This window comes from Macaca thibetana, chromosome 13, assembly GCF_024542745.1.
Source record: "Macaca thibetana thibetana isolate TM-01 chromosome 13, ASM2454274v1, whole genome shotgun sequence".
Lineage (NCBI taxonomy): Eukaryota > Metazoa > Chordata > Mammalia > Primates > Cercopithecidae > Macaca > Macaca thibetana.
Window position 1 is genome coordinate 2,024,786 of NC_065590.1, and position 14,215 is coordinate 2,039,000.

Below are 14,215 nucleotides of genomic sequence, written 5' to 3' on the forward strand. Positions count from 1 at the left end.
TTTTCTACATAGGTGCAGTCAGAGTGTCTAAATTATTGTATATTCTGCTTTTAAATTTACTATTATTTCATAGACTTTCTCTGCGTTTTTATTGAACTGTCAGATTTATATGGGTGATGGTTACATAATATTCCATGGTGTGAATATACCCTGGTTTATTTGATTCTTCACTAAACGTTAAACATTTATAGTTATTTCCTGGTTTTCTGCTTTCTCACATAGTATTTTCATGACTCCTGTGGCGCACATAGTTGAATTATTTTGTTAAGATACAGCCTTAGAAGTAGTATTTCTGGAGCAAAGAGTATAAACATTTGGAGTCTATAAATACACATGGCCAGTGGGAAACCCACTCTCTGACTCTCCGTGGGTGTGTGTGGATGGTGCTTTGTTTGAATGTGTCCCCCAGAGTTCCTGCATTGCAAACTTGATCTCCCTTGCAGCAGTGCTGGAAGTGGGACGTTTAAGAGGCGCGTGGGAAAAACCGCTCTCTCAGCCGGTGCTCTCGCACCACAAGGCAGTCCTCGCCCACAAGGCAGTCCTCGCCCACAAGGCAGTCACCAACAGGGAAGGAGGCTTCTGGGACCAGAGGTGCGGGGGATTTTCCCACACGTACCAAACAGCAGACACTGGTTGGTTCGCCTCCAATTCAACTCTGACACTACTACCTGGAGATGGCGTCAGATCCCACAGGTTGAGGGCTCTGTTCCCAAGACTGGCCCTCCCAACACATCAGTCACAAGTCTGGGCTTCCAGAACTTCTGACTGACCAGCTTCAAGTTGGGGTTCCCGCAACTCCCTCTTTGAGTTTGATTAATTTGCGAGAGGGGCACACACAACTCCGGGAAGCACCAATGTTTAGCAGTTGATTATAAATGATATTACAAAGGATGCAGATGAAGCGATGCATCGTGGGAGCTATGCGGGAAGGGTGCAGAGCCTCCTTTCCGTGAGTGCACTCCCTGGGTGGGCCACCCTCCAGGAGCCTTCATGTGTTCAGCTGTCAGTAAGTTCTCTAAACCCTGTCCTTTTGGGTTCTTACGGAGGCCTCATTACGTAGGGATGATCGATTAAAGCATTGGCTATGGTGATCAACTTGACCTTCAGCCCCTCTCCCCTCCTGGAGGTTGGGGGTTTGGGCTGAAAGTCTTAACTCTCTAATCCTACCTTGGTCTTTCTGGTGACCAGTCCCACCCTGAACCTACCCAACACAGGCACACAAAGGACAATACTGCAGAGACCCCAAGGATGTTAGGAGTTATGAACCAGGAACTATGGAAGAAAAATATATGTGTATATATATTATATATATGCATGCCAGATAAATATATATATATGCCATAATACCACAAGCTGGCTAGACCATGAGGGCTCTGGTCACAAATGGACCAATGCCATTATCACAGGGGTAGATTCATTATTAAAGGAATGAGTTTGGATCTCTGTTGCACACTGTCTCTCTCTCCCATGTGATGCCTTTTGCCAGGTTATGGGTAGCAAGATGGCCCTCACCAGGTGCTGGTCCCTTAATCTTGGACCTCCCAGCTTCTAGAACAGTGAGCCAGTAAGTTTCTGTCTATTATAAATCACCCAGTTGGTGGTATTCTCACAGCAGCACAAAACTAACTAAGAGAGATATGGAATAGTTCATCCAAAATCTTACTAAATCCTAGATAATTTTCAGGTGTTCACCACATTCTCATCTAAAAATCCACCCCAGATCTGACTGTTCAGGTTCATCACCTTTGGTTCAGTCTTTGCCAAGTATTACTGGTTTAGCCTGGCTTAAAATTCTGTTTTTGATGCTCTAGATTCTTGTGTTTTGCTTCATTTTGTTTTGTTTGTTTTCTTTCATTTTATTCTTTCTTCTGCAAATCACATTTTTTCCTTCAGTGTAAAAAGCTATGTCTTTTGTACAGAATGCAAAAATTTTTGTCACAGAAGGTCATATGTCTAGTAATGTTATTCAAACAAAATGATTTCCTCAAAGAATTGTTCAGTGTTTCTTTGGGAGGTGCCATCTGACACCCCCAGACATTTCTCTATTTGCCTTCCTTACCCACATGCCCTGTGGGCACCTAAGACTCAAGAGGACCGAGAGTGAATTACCTGCCTCTCCTTGAAAAGATGATCTTCCTCTCTTTGTGCTTTTCCCTGTCCTGCTTCATGCTTTTCCCTGTCCTGCTTCGTGCTTTTCCCTGTCCTGCTTGCTCTTTCATTTATTCGTTGAAATATTTATGAGTGCCCATGAGATGCCAAGCCCTATTCTAGGCACTGGGAGTACCTAGAACACAACAGACTTAGTCCTTGGACTATCCTAATTTGAATGAGGACTACAGACCATGGCCAGTCCCAGGTGTTGAGCTATGGAGACCCCGCCGCCTAACAGCAGAATTTGCTGGCCTGTTCTTTTGTCTATACTTCATATTAACTTTGCAAATAGGAAGTGTTGTGAATGGAGTGAAAAGAAGCCTCTTGTGATTCAGAGCAAAGATCATTGTGTTCCACCGAATTCATCTGGAAGTCTGGCAGTCAAGCTCGTTGTTTACAACATACGAATTAATTGAATTAATTGTTCTATGTCTTTCTTTTCTTACTGCAAAATGGGAATAAAAATAATTCCCATAATTTCTTCATCCAAAAATCATGGATAAGATTCTGCGCGTGGGGCAGGTGCCCTCAGGTGATGAGTGGCCTCCCTCATTCTTTTCTGTCTCCCTGGGATCTTCCAGGGGGTACCTTATATTGGACACAAAATGGGGATTCATTAGCTGCACTGAACGCATGGGCCCAGCCCGATGGAGGAGACATTGCGCCAGGGCATCACTGCTGTGACAGCCAAGACCTGGTCTGGCCTTGTTTGTAGCTGTGTCCATGGCACTGACAGTGAAGCCCAGTGCACAGGGGCCACTCAACAAATGTGTATTGATGAGTGAAATGCAGACCCTTACAGCCTTTCACTGGATTATAAATACAACAGAGGCACCTCCAGAGACCACCTGGAAGATGGGGAAAAGTGACCTGACTGGGCGGTTAGGGAAGGCGTCACTAATCCAGTTTGGCCCAGAAGGATGCCTAGGAATTGCGGACTTGGGTGCGAGAAGTGTTTGGAGTGAAAGAAACAGCCTGGGCTCAGGCAGCGATGTGGGGAAGCACACGGAGTGTTCCCTGGGGAACGTGGCAGGAGCGACGGCGGGAACGGGAAGATGGTACCAGAAAACGAGGTACTTGAAGTCTGCTGGGGTCAGGGACTTACGCCTGCAGGAAATGGACACCTGGGAGGGGTTTTTGGCAAGCGAAGGACATTCACAGATGTGTGTCCTAGAAAGATTATTCTGACAATGAGATGAGGCCCAACATAAAAGACCAAAATCCTGTGCAGCGCTCCCCTTGAGAGGTGTTGAGTCCTTGAGCCAGGTGGGAACACTGGGGAGAGAACAGGTAACAGAGACATGGGTTGTGGGAAAGTAGGACATGTGGGACAAAGTTGAAGATGCTCACGAAACTTCTGCCTTGGACAACTGTAGGAGCAGAAGCACTGCTTCCCCTTCCATCTTTCCTCTGCTCCTCAGGGAGACGGGTGCACCCTGGCCAGCCTACCCCATCACGTGTCATCCTCTAACCCTCTGCCACGTGTCTGTTTACTTTGCAGCACACTTCCCTGCCTGGCATTTCTGTTTACAGTCTGTCTTCCCCACTGGAATAAGGGAGGGACTTGGTTTGTGGTGGTGTAGGTGCTCCCAGAGCCTAGAATCGTGGTGGGCACCTTGTAGGCACGCACACATATTTCAGTGAATAAATGAAAGAACAAACACGGAAGAGGCACAGTAAGAGAAAGAGCAGATTTTCAGAGAAAGGCAGTTCACTTTCAGCACTCCTGATTCTTAGATATCCGTGGGACACGCAGGTGAGAGAGGCCAGTAAACAGCCGCACGTCTGGAGTTTAGAAGAGTGGCCAGAGTTAAGGGGATAGATTTGGAGGTCATTTCAGGTGCTAGGAGAGGAGGAGGAGATAGTAGAAGGGACCAAGGTGGATAAGTTAGAGAAGCAGGAGGCCCGGGGTAGAGAGCCAAGGACAAGAGGCAGGAACTCAGCTTAGAAGGCCTGAGTGGCGTCACACAGCTGGAAGATGGCAGTGCCGAGATTTGCATTCCGGTCCACCTGACTCCAAATACAAAAATTAAAGCACTGGCCTAAAAGAAGGTTGTGAGACCACATACTTCATACACCTAGGAGAGTGTGCAGCACCAGGTGCTCAGCAGTGAATGCACACAACATACATTATCAGTGATGGCTCTTTCCACTGCTAAAGTTATTATCAAGGAGTTTTGGAAAGCCATGCAGAATGATGTCTGAAAGCCATTTGACTGGCCAAGAGAAAGTGCATTAGTGAGGTTGGCGAGAATAACGCCAGTGGAATGGTGGGGGCAGAGGCCAGTTTGCAGGGGGTAGAAGGGTGGGTAGAAGTGGAGGAAGTTCGTTTAAGAAGTGAAGAGTTTTGCTTCCAGATCTTCAATGGGAAGGCAGGGAGAAAGGGGGTGGGAACGCCAGGTGAGCTAGTGCGCGAGAAGGCGTTTCGTTTGTGTAGTGGTATCACTGGGTCTGCTGCTGCCTCTTGGTCAGGGGCTAAGACTGTCCCCTCACTGCCTTGTCCTCACACAGGCTGTCGAAAGCCGCTCTTGTCTGTTAGGGGAACACCCATGCTCCAGAATAAATGTCCCTAGGTAACTGCGGGAGAGGCCACATCTGGTGACTTCCCCTCAGAGTTCTTTCTACTCGTGGCACGGCCCTCTGCAGTGGAAGATTTTGAATGTTGTTTTCTTGCGATGATAATTCTCCTTTCCATGTGTGATAGATTCTGAGAGTCCAAAATGCCGTTATGATCACACCCCACAGATTGAATTCTGTGACCCACTAACAGGACTCAAGCTTTGGTGTGCGAAGCTCCGGGTTTCAAGGTCTTCTGAGATCCTGCGGTGAAAACTGCATCATAGATGCAAGTCATTTTTCCTGATTCATATGTAAATAGAGTCTCATTTTAAATTCTTTTAGCAAGGGCCAAAGCTTTTGAAAGATGAGTATAAATTGCCGTGAAAGAACCCCTCTGTTCATCATTAAGCCCCCCCATGAGCTGACTGATAAGCAACAAAATGGGGATGAGACCATTCGGAGGGGGCTGCCCACGTGTATCCAGAGGGCTGTGGCCACTGCATCTGGCCTGCTGCAGGGTGTGTGATGGAGTCTGGATGACCAGGGCGTTCTGATACCCTCCTCTGGAGCAGGGTTGACACCCAGCATAGCTGCCTTGCCGATTCCTAAGTTTGGGGCAGCTTCATGATTTTTCTGTCAGTAAGAACCAGAGGTGGGAAGGAGACACGGCAACACGTGCTGTGTCCAGGGAGCCTGTGCCTGCTTTTTATGCTCCAGCTTCCACGCGCAGTTCCTGGCTGGCTCCAGATCAGACCTAAAGTGAAAGCCATTCTTCCCACCTGCTCTGCCTAGCATCCTGCGCTGGGCACATTCCATGCTTGACTGTGTAATGGTTTCCACCTGTTTCCATAGTCCACCTGCTTCGTGGTGTCCCTGGAGATGGGCACTTGGCTCACTGACTCCGTAATGACAAGAGAAATCTCAAGTCTGAAATTTTAAATTCCCTTTGAAAACTCCCCTCCCTAGCACCCCTCATGTCACTCTAATTGCAGATTTCACCCTCACTGGCCAATCCAGAGCCCTCAGAGCTGAAAGGTAGGGGAAGTTGCCGGGGGGCATCTGTGGATTATAATTAATCTTCCTTGGGAGCCTGGTCTAGGGCAGCCCAGCTGTGCTGTCCTCCAACATTTTCTGAATAAATAAGGATTGTTCTCCAGGGCAAATCCTTTGGCCCAGAAAGATCAAAAAGGCTCTCTCACCCATAACCTTGACTGCTTTGGAAAATTTGGTGGTAGAAAATATTTTTAAGCTGAAAGCAGCCCTGAAGGAGGCCGTGGAAACTTACCCACACCACTGACTGCACACGTTTCCTTCTCAAAGCCGTGACTGGCAAGGAAGCTGGAGCCCCACCTTCAGGGTGGGGAGCTGAGTGCTCTGCTCCAGGAGAAAGAGAGCTTTAGGTAAATGCACATAGGGAGGCAGGCATGGGTGAGGCTGGATGAGATGGAATTGGAGAAGGAAGAGAACAGAAATTATTTGCCATTGAGAATATTCTGTTGGGTTGTGACTTTGACACTATACATGCAGGAAGATGTTAGCTGGGGAGACAGAGGAAAATGTCTTTCAGTTATGTAAGATAAACTCAGAATATATACAGCTGTTATCTGTGTCCCAGATAGTAAATGAACCAATTGTCATTCTTGCATTGTAACTTTTTTTTTTTAAACAGTCCACAAGATTTTCTCTTTAACGGGAGGTGGGAGGCATCACACCCTGACTAGTCAGCCTTCCTAATTCCACTGGCAAAAACTTCGTCTGTTTTGCTGATATTCAGGTCTGTGGGGAAGACGAGCTCCCTAGTGGCTACAAACTGCTCTGCAGTGGAACAAAATCTACTGATGTTGAAATAGGAAATTTTCCCCGACCCCTTCGCAGGACTTGCGAAGAGGGTGGCTCGTTTACTCAGCCCATGGCTCTCAGCCCCTCTCGGGAGAGGGAGCACACAGATGAGTGGGTTCAGGGGCCAGGACGAGTACGTCTGGGTGCCGGCAGGGGTAGAACTCTGTGCAGCCCCGAGGCAGCTTCTAGGGGAGTACCCGCAACCCCGGGAGCCCCAGAGGGCGTGTGTTACAACCGTGCTCCTTTAGTTTTGCTCTCCACAGATAGCTAAGTGTTTAACTGCTCGGTGGGACAGCCCTCTGTATCCCTAGCTCTTGTTCGGCATCCAGGAAGAATCAGGTCACACGAACAAATTGCAGATGGTAAATGCAGGGGATTTTATTGCTGATGAACGTGACTCTCAGCAGGATGGAGAGCTAGAAAGGGGATGGAGTGGGAAGGTGGTCTTCCCCTGGGGTTTGGCTGTCACCAGCCACACTCTTCTCTGAGGTCCCGCCATCAAGCCATCCCTCTGAAGTCAAGCTGCTTCTCAATGATGTCAGGCTGCTCAATGATGCTTCTCTTTTCTTCTTCTCTGCTACTCCATGGCCAGTGGAGCCTGGGGTTTTAATGGGTACAGGATGGGGGACAGTACAGGCAGAGGGTGGTTTTGGAAAAGGCAACATTCAAGCAGGAAAACAGAAATGCGTGTTCTCCCTTTGGGCCTTGGGTCCAGGCTTGAGAGTGGGGCCCTCACCCGGGACCGCGGTCTTCTGCCCAGTATTTCCCTGCCTCCTGTCCGTATCAGTGGGCAGGAAGTTAAGAAGTCTGGGGGTGCACTGGTGATGTTGCCATCACACAGAAGTGATGTGTGCACATTCAGGCCATGCTGTCCTCAGACAGCACTGCAGTGACAGTTTACCATCTGGAAGTGGGACCCCCGATGGGCCTCTGGGGCGTGTGGCCAGAGTGAAGCTGAAATCCCAGAGGGAGTGAGAGGATGACAAAGAGAAAATGAAGCCTTCACGACTGTGCCACGGTTAGCTAGGGGTTAGATGGGGGTTAAGGAGAGAATCCTGCTCAGAAACACCAGTCACTGGAGGAAACTGAAAGAGGGAGGAAAATATCCTCAAATTCTATTTTCTAAAAAGTCTCTGTCTCGTGTCCTGATGTTCAGGAACGGGAAGGTGGGTGTCAACTCTGGGGATCCCTGAGGTGACAAAAACTTACAACCAGGTTGTCTTTCCATTCTGAAGCTAAAGGCACCCTCCTCTCTGGAGATTTCAGCTGGGCAGATGCCAGCACTCTCCTGCCTCTACATTTGTCTTTGTTCCGAGTCATGAATTCTACCCAAGCACCCTAAACAAGTTTGGGGACAGATTTGCCCTCCCTGTCTGGAGGAAGAAAACGGAGTGCAGAGGGCTTAGCAGGGGCCACCCAGGGAGCAGAATCCAATTCGTTCAGTACTAGTGAAGAAACGTTAATGAAGGAACTCTTTTTTTTTTTTTTTTTTTTTGAGGCGGAGTCTCGCTCTGTCGCCCAGGCTGGAGTGCAGTGGCCAAATCTCGGCTCACTGCAAGCTCCGCCTCCCGGGTTCCCGCCATTCTCCTGCCTCAGCCTCCCGAGTAGCTGGGACTACAGGCGCCCGCCACCTCGCCCGGCTAGTTTTTTGTATTTTTTAGTAGAGACGGGGTTTCACTATGTTAGCCAGGATGGTCTCGATCTCCTGACCTTGTGATCCGCCCGTCTCGGCCTCCCAAAGTGCTGGGATTACAGGCTTGAGCAATGAAGGAACTCTTGACAGAGGTGAAGGTCAGTCTAAGGCCGTCCATGGGATATTACAGGACCCCAGGACAAGCAATAGCAGGAAGTTGTTATCACCCCCAGACTTAAAGGGGCAAGGGAAGGAAAGAGAGTTCCTGGAGCCCTAGAGAGAAAGAGCAGGGAGTGGGCAGGACACCAATACCCCAGCCTCCTCCTGCCTTCTGAGCTTGGCCCGTGCCTCAAGACAGCTAAAATTAGGAGAAAGTTTTCTTAAAGACTCAGAATTTATTTGCACACCACAGTCTCGTGGGAGATGTTTGTATAAAGTAGGTAGCTGGTAGTGGTTCCTACCAGGTGACACAAAAGTGGCTCCCAAGTGTGGCTTTTGTTCATCTCCGGAGTAGCGGGAGATGAATAACTGTATCAGGAACACGGAATTACAAATCCCGAGCTTTGGTGATTTTCAGATTTAGATATATAACACACTTCAGATTTCTCTCTCTTTGTATGTTTTTTCCTAAAAGAGCAATAAGGGATTATTTCCTGAGATGCTGTTGCAGGTTTGCTTTCAAGATAGGGAAATCATTTTGGATTTTTTGGTTTTTCTTTTTGGAATATTGTATATATTTATTAGATTCCTTTGCTGCTACAGAGAAAAAGAGAGAGGAAAAAAAACACACACACACACACGTTTCTTTTCAGCAAAGCCTTTGAGGTAGCTGTTAATGTTTGACTGGAGGTTTTGCTTGCAGGGTGATTAACTGTTCCCCACAGCCTGGTGCTGCCCTGGGGTCCGGGAGGGGAAGGAATGTTTCCTGGTTCAGGTATCGTCTGTGGAATTGATTCTTGTGCCTCTTAGCCATTCGCATGGCGCAAAGCACCACCAGCTGGGATGAGGCTGAGGCCAGACTGCTCACCAGGCCTATGCCAGGCTCAGGAAGCAGTGCCTGGAGAGGGAGGTGGGATTTTGGGATGCGTGTTACTCACTGTGTGTTTTCTAGAGTTATACTATGCCCTGAGGAGGCGGGGGGGGGAAGTTCACAGAGCACTCCTCTACATCCCTTTGGTTTTTAAGGCAAGGCTAAGTGCCCAAGACTACTGGAAGGGAAGGGGATCAAAACCCCCTTAAGCCTTGGCTGGCCAGGCAGCACCGCCAGCTTTCCAGTGAGCCCCCGCCCGGATGTGTCGTACTTGAGAGCAGTTCACAAGGAGATTTTGCTTTCTCTTCAGGGCTCAGGCAGGAAATTCCACTTAGAGCTTCACTTCTTGGGCACAATATTTGCCTTCTGTTAAAGTGCAAACGCCCTGGGAAGGAAAGCACACTGAGGCCTTCCAACTCATTCACCATGGGCCACTTCCTCCCTGCTCCGGAGAGGCTGGGCAGGAGTTTGCCACTCCTGATTTCTATTTTCCTGTAAGCTCTTTTCTCATTGTCTCTCCAGGCCATTTTTCTTTTTTCTTTCTTTTTTTGAGACAGAATCTCACTCTGTCACCCAGGCTGGAGTGCAGTGGCACCATCTCCGCTCACTGCAAGCTCCTCCTCCTGGGTTCACACCATTCTCCTGCCTCAGCCTCCCGAGTAGCTGGGACTACAGGCACCCGCCACCAAGCCCAGCTAATTTTTTTGTATTTTTAGTAGAGATGGGGTTTCACCATGTTAGCCAGGATGGTCTCGATCTCCTGACCTCGTGATCTGCCTGCCTCAGCCTCCCAAAGTGCTGGGATTACAGGCATGAGCCACCGTGCCAGGCCTCTCCGGTCCATTTTTCAAAGGGATGCGGAGTCTGGATACTTGCTGGTGGATGAAATCCCTCTAAATTTAAATGAGCGGGAACTGAGTGAGTTTCCAAATGCTGCAGGTTAGCCCTGTCCTGTACACCAAGGTTTTAAAGGGAGTTGAATTATTCACAGACACAGTTTGCAAATGTCCCGGTCTTATAATTAGGTGTCCTAGAAAGGGGAAAGGTCAGCACCTCTCTGAACCTACACACATTCCTTCGATTAGAGCAGTGACAGACTTTACATGGCTTCGAGGACAAATGTGAGCAAAGAAGCATGCTGGAGCTGCTGTTACGACAATTTGGGGATTGCATGTGCTGGAATTCAATAATTCAGGGCAGGAAAAGTATTTAGTAGTGGGTTTTTTTAACAAGGTTTTAAGCCAAAGACTAGTTCTGGTTAACTTGTAGAAATGCATTCTGTACCCATTGTGGAAGTATGCTGCTTGTGAAGTGGAAAATTCTAAAGCATCAAACATTTAGTCATTTCACTGTCTCCACCACCATGTCCAAGAGCATGACCTTGAAATTAAGTCACGAAATGAAAAGAGGGTGGCACCATTTGGGACCCTCGCCCCTATCACCTGCGATTGAATCTGACAAGGAAGTAAATTGGATTATCTGAATTTTGTAGACAAGGCTAAATCACATTACTCAGCACACAGCATCCCTCCTGCTGGCATCATTGCTCGTGGGACTTCCTCACTGAAACTGGTATGCGGCTATTCTTGTGTGCCTGAGTCTAAACATATGTTGGCTTATTTATTTGAGAGCTAGCCTTTCCTGCTCTGTCTCTATTCCCTCTGACTTTCATCACCCGTGGGTTTCTTTTTAGACCTCAGTAGTTGGCGTGTATTTTGTGTGCATGTTTAGGTGAGGTATGGCAGAAAAGAAATGGAGTTGGGAGGCGTTCTTTGATGTGAACTGTACGGCACCCCAAAGTCTTCAGCAAAGTTCAAAACCAGCAGGATGTCATCTTTCTGGAACAAAGTTGTCAATATTCTGGCTGAAGGGATGGCACCTCTGGCTGCCCCGGTGGGATGTCTTCTCATCCTGGGAAGCCTGTGTTCTGTTTCTGTGGGATGAACCATTATATTGAAGCTGACCACTGTGCTTTATCTGTGATGCAGTTCAGTTGACTATGCCATGGTCCAGATGAATCACAAAATCATCATGTAGGCCGCGGTGGATGGTTCCTTCCATAAAGCCCCATGCTGTGGAATCAACAAGAAATGAATTCTTGCCAATAGTAATAACAGTTGGAAACAAAGCAGAGTAAACATGAATTACTTTTTTTTTTTTTGAGACAAAGTCTCACTCTATCACCCAGGCTGGAGTGCAGTGGTGTGATCTTGGCTCACTGCAACTTCCGCCTTCCAGGTTTGAGTGATTCTCATTCCTCGCCTCCTGAGTAGCTGGGATTACAGGCGCATGGCACCACACCCAGCTAATTTTTGTATTTTTAGTAGAGACAGGGTTTTGCCATGTTGGCCAGGATGGTCTCAAACTCCTGGTCTCAAGGGATTCACCCGCCTCAGTCACCCAAAGTGCTAGGATTACAGGTGTGAGCCACCGTTCACAGCCAACATGAATTACTTTTACAATGTTCTTTAGTATCTGTCCTTGTCCTTTCCAGTGAACTGACAGGTGTATGAATTACTTGAAGGGGAGTGATACTTGTGACCATTTAGAAAGACATTTTCTTCGGTGGCAGTTGCAGTGTTAAGAATGAATGCCATAGCATTGCTACCATTCACTGTCACCCATGCAGGGGGAAGCTCTTCACAGAGTAAATGGCTATTCTCTATCAGAAGAATTGGGAAGTGAGTGACAACTATAGAAAAAAAGACTTCCCTGATTATTTTAGGCAACTGAACTCCCAGATGTATACCTTTAAACCGATTCTGAACATGTAGAAAGCAATCTCCTCAGTTAACTTCTGGCTAGGAAATTGAGAGAATCAATATTTGGAATCTAGAGATGAAAGAGGGCTAGTTAAATAAATTATGTGACTCTGCTCACTCAGAATTTTAAACAGGAACTTTAAATGTATCTAGGCACAGGTTCTCAGAAATGATTTGTCATACTAATGAAATCTAAAGGGGAGAAATGCCTTCCCGGAATCGATGTGGACATCTTTGTGGAATCAGGTTTTTATTCGTCTGGAGACAGAGACTGTCTGGTGGTCTCAGTGACCAAAGTATCTTCCCAGCCAGTTGGTCTTTGACATGAACACCGGTGACCTGAAGCAAGGTGGCTTTTCCATAAAGGCTTTAAACTTTATAGAAAAGTGAGGTTTTCAAGTTAACAGTTGATTCAGTATGACAGGCTCCAGGTTCTCAAGACTTTAAATTCTATCCATTATCAGAACACTTTACACAGTCTTCCATTGAAGAAATTACTGTAGGAAGCTGTGCTTGGGCATCCCACTGGATTATGAAGATGGAAAAACTGTGCTACTCATGTACTCAGTTGTTGCTGGTGCATTTCTCTTATCCTGTGGGAGCTGCGAGCAAGGGTAGCAGGCTTGCATCCTGGCCTTGTACATACATCCTAGCAGTTTCTCCAAGAGTGTAGATTTAGACCCTCCTAGACAGAAATAGGGAACTAGGAAGTGGTAGAGATTATTTAGTTTGTTCCCTTACTTTGCATATGCAGAAACTGAGACCCAAGAAGGCTAAAAGATTGTGCAAAGTCACATAGCCCGGTGGGCAGCACCCAATCCTATTTCTCCTGTCTCCTAGTCCAGCTGCTTCCTCTGAGGTCATTTCAGACCACAGTAGGCCATTTTGAACCTCACGCTAGAAAGAGCGCTTAGGTTTCTTTTCTGGGTGAAAGCCCGGGAATAAACAGGTGACATTCACCACCCACCAGTGACGGTGAATTCTCTTTGATGGATACTGATTGCCTCAGCAAGTGTGCAAATTCCATGAGTAGGGAAGGACCCAAGCAAAATCTGGCTAGATGTGAGCATCGTAAACAAAAGAGTATTGTTCACTATACATTTTTGTCCGTGGCTGCAGAGGCTACAAGCAACGCAGGTCTGAAGACTCCCCACGGTCCTTGTAAGAGACCTTAACCTCTCAGCTTATTTATTCTCCACTTCTAAGTACCTGGCTCTTAAGTTTTCATCTCTGAGGTTATAAACCATATTTCCACTTATTTTAATGAATCTAAAAAGCATCTCCACACAGGTCCAAATGATAGATGGCTACAACAGAACCCAGTCATATCAGGGCACCATGGAAATGAGCCCACTTATTTCCGGGACCCAAACTGTATTGAACATGAATAATGACCCAAGAGCAAATGGTGTTCAGACTGCCTGAAATTATTTAAATTTTTTTAGCGAGCTGCCTCATAAATTAGAGACTTTCTTAAGAGGAGGACTGCAAATGAACTCATAAAGTATGCATTGATATTTTATTTATGGTGTAACTATAGCACGGCAAATACATAGCTATAGCTAGATAGCTATATCACTGCAAAAAGGTGGCATTAAAATGTCTGGGCAAACACTTTATATTGGACTTTGTGTCATGGAGAAGAGGAGCATTTGGTGGTCTGAAAAGAGGAGACACTTGAGAATTATTTTGCTAGGCACTCCAATTGGGATGGAGGACTAATTTCTTTAAGAGACTCAAGAATTATAGTAAGTTTATGGTTAAAAAAGAAAAAAAAAATGAGTAAAAATCTAGGATGGAAAATCCCCAGTTTCAGCAGTGTAGCAATTTGGAGAAAAAGGCCTCTGTGGTTTATCTTTTGATTTGTAGATGGATTCGGAAGCTCCTGTACTCATTCAGTCATTCAGCCCACTACAGTATATGCAAAATATTGTGAGTGGTTATGTAGAGCAAACCAAAAACATTTCTACCTTAAAAAAAAGATTTGTAGAAGTATAATTTGTACCCCCAAGAAAGTTACCTATTTCAACTCAATGATCTTTAATAAAACCGACAAGAGTTTTCAACTACCATCACAATCCAGTTTTAGAACGTTATCTTCCTTCTAATAAGATCCCTCATGCCCATTTGCAATCACTCTCTGTTCACACTCTCAGCTCTGGATAACCACTAATCAATTGGTCTCTATATATTTGCCTTTTCTATGCATTTTATAAATAAATGGCTGGATACTATTCCATT

The 14,215-nt window shown here is 46.6% G+C and overlaps 1 protein-coding gene across 1 annotated transcript in view; it reads left to right on the forward strand.

The window, feature by feature from the left end:
- Nucleotides 1-14,215, forward strand: part of VWA3B (von Willebrand factor A domain containing 3B) — a 250,393-nt gene that overhangs the window by 194,936 nt on the left and 41,242 nt on the right.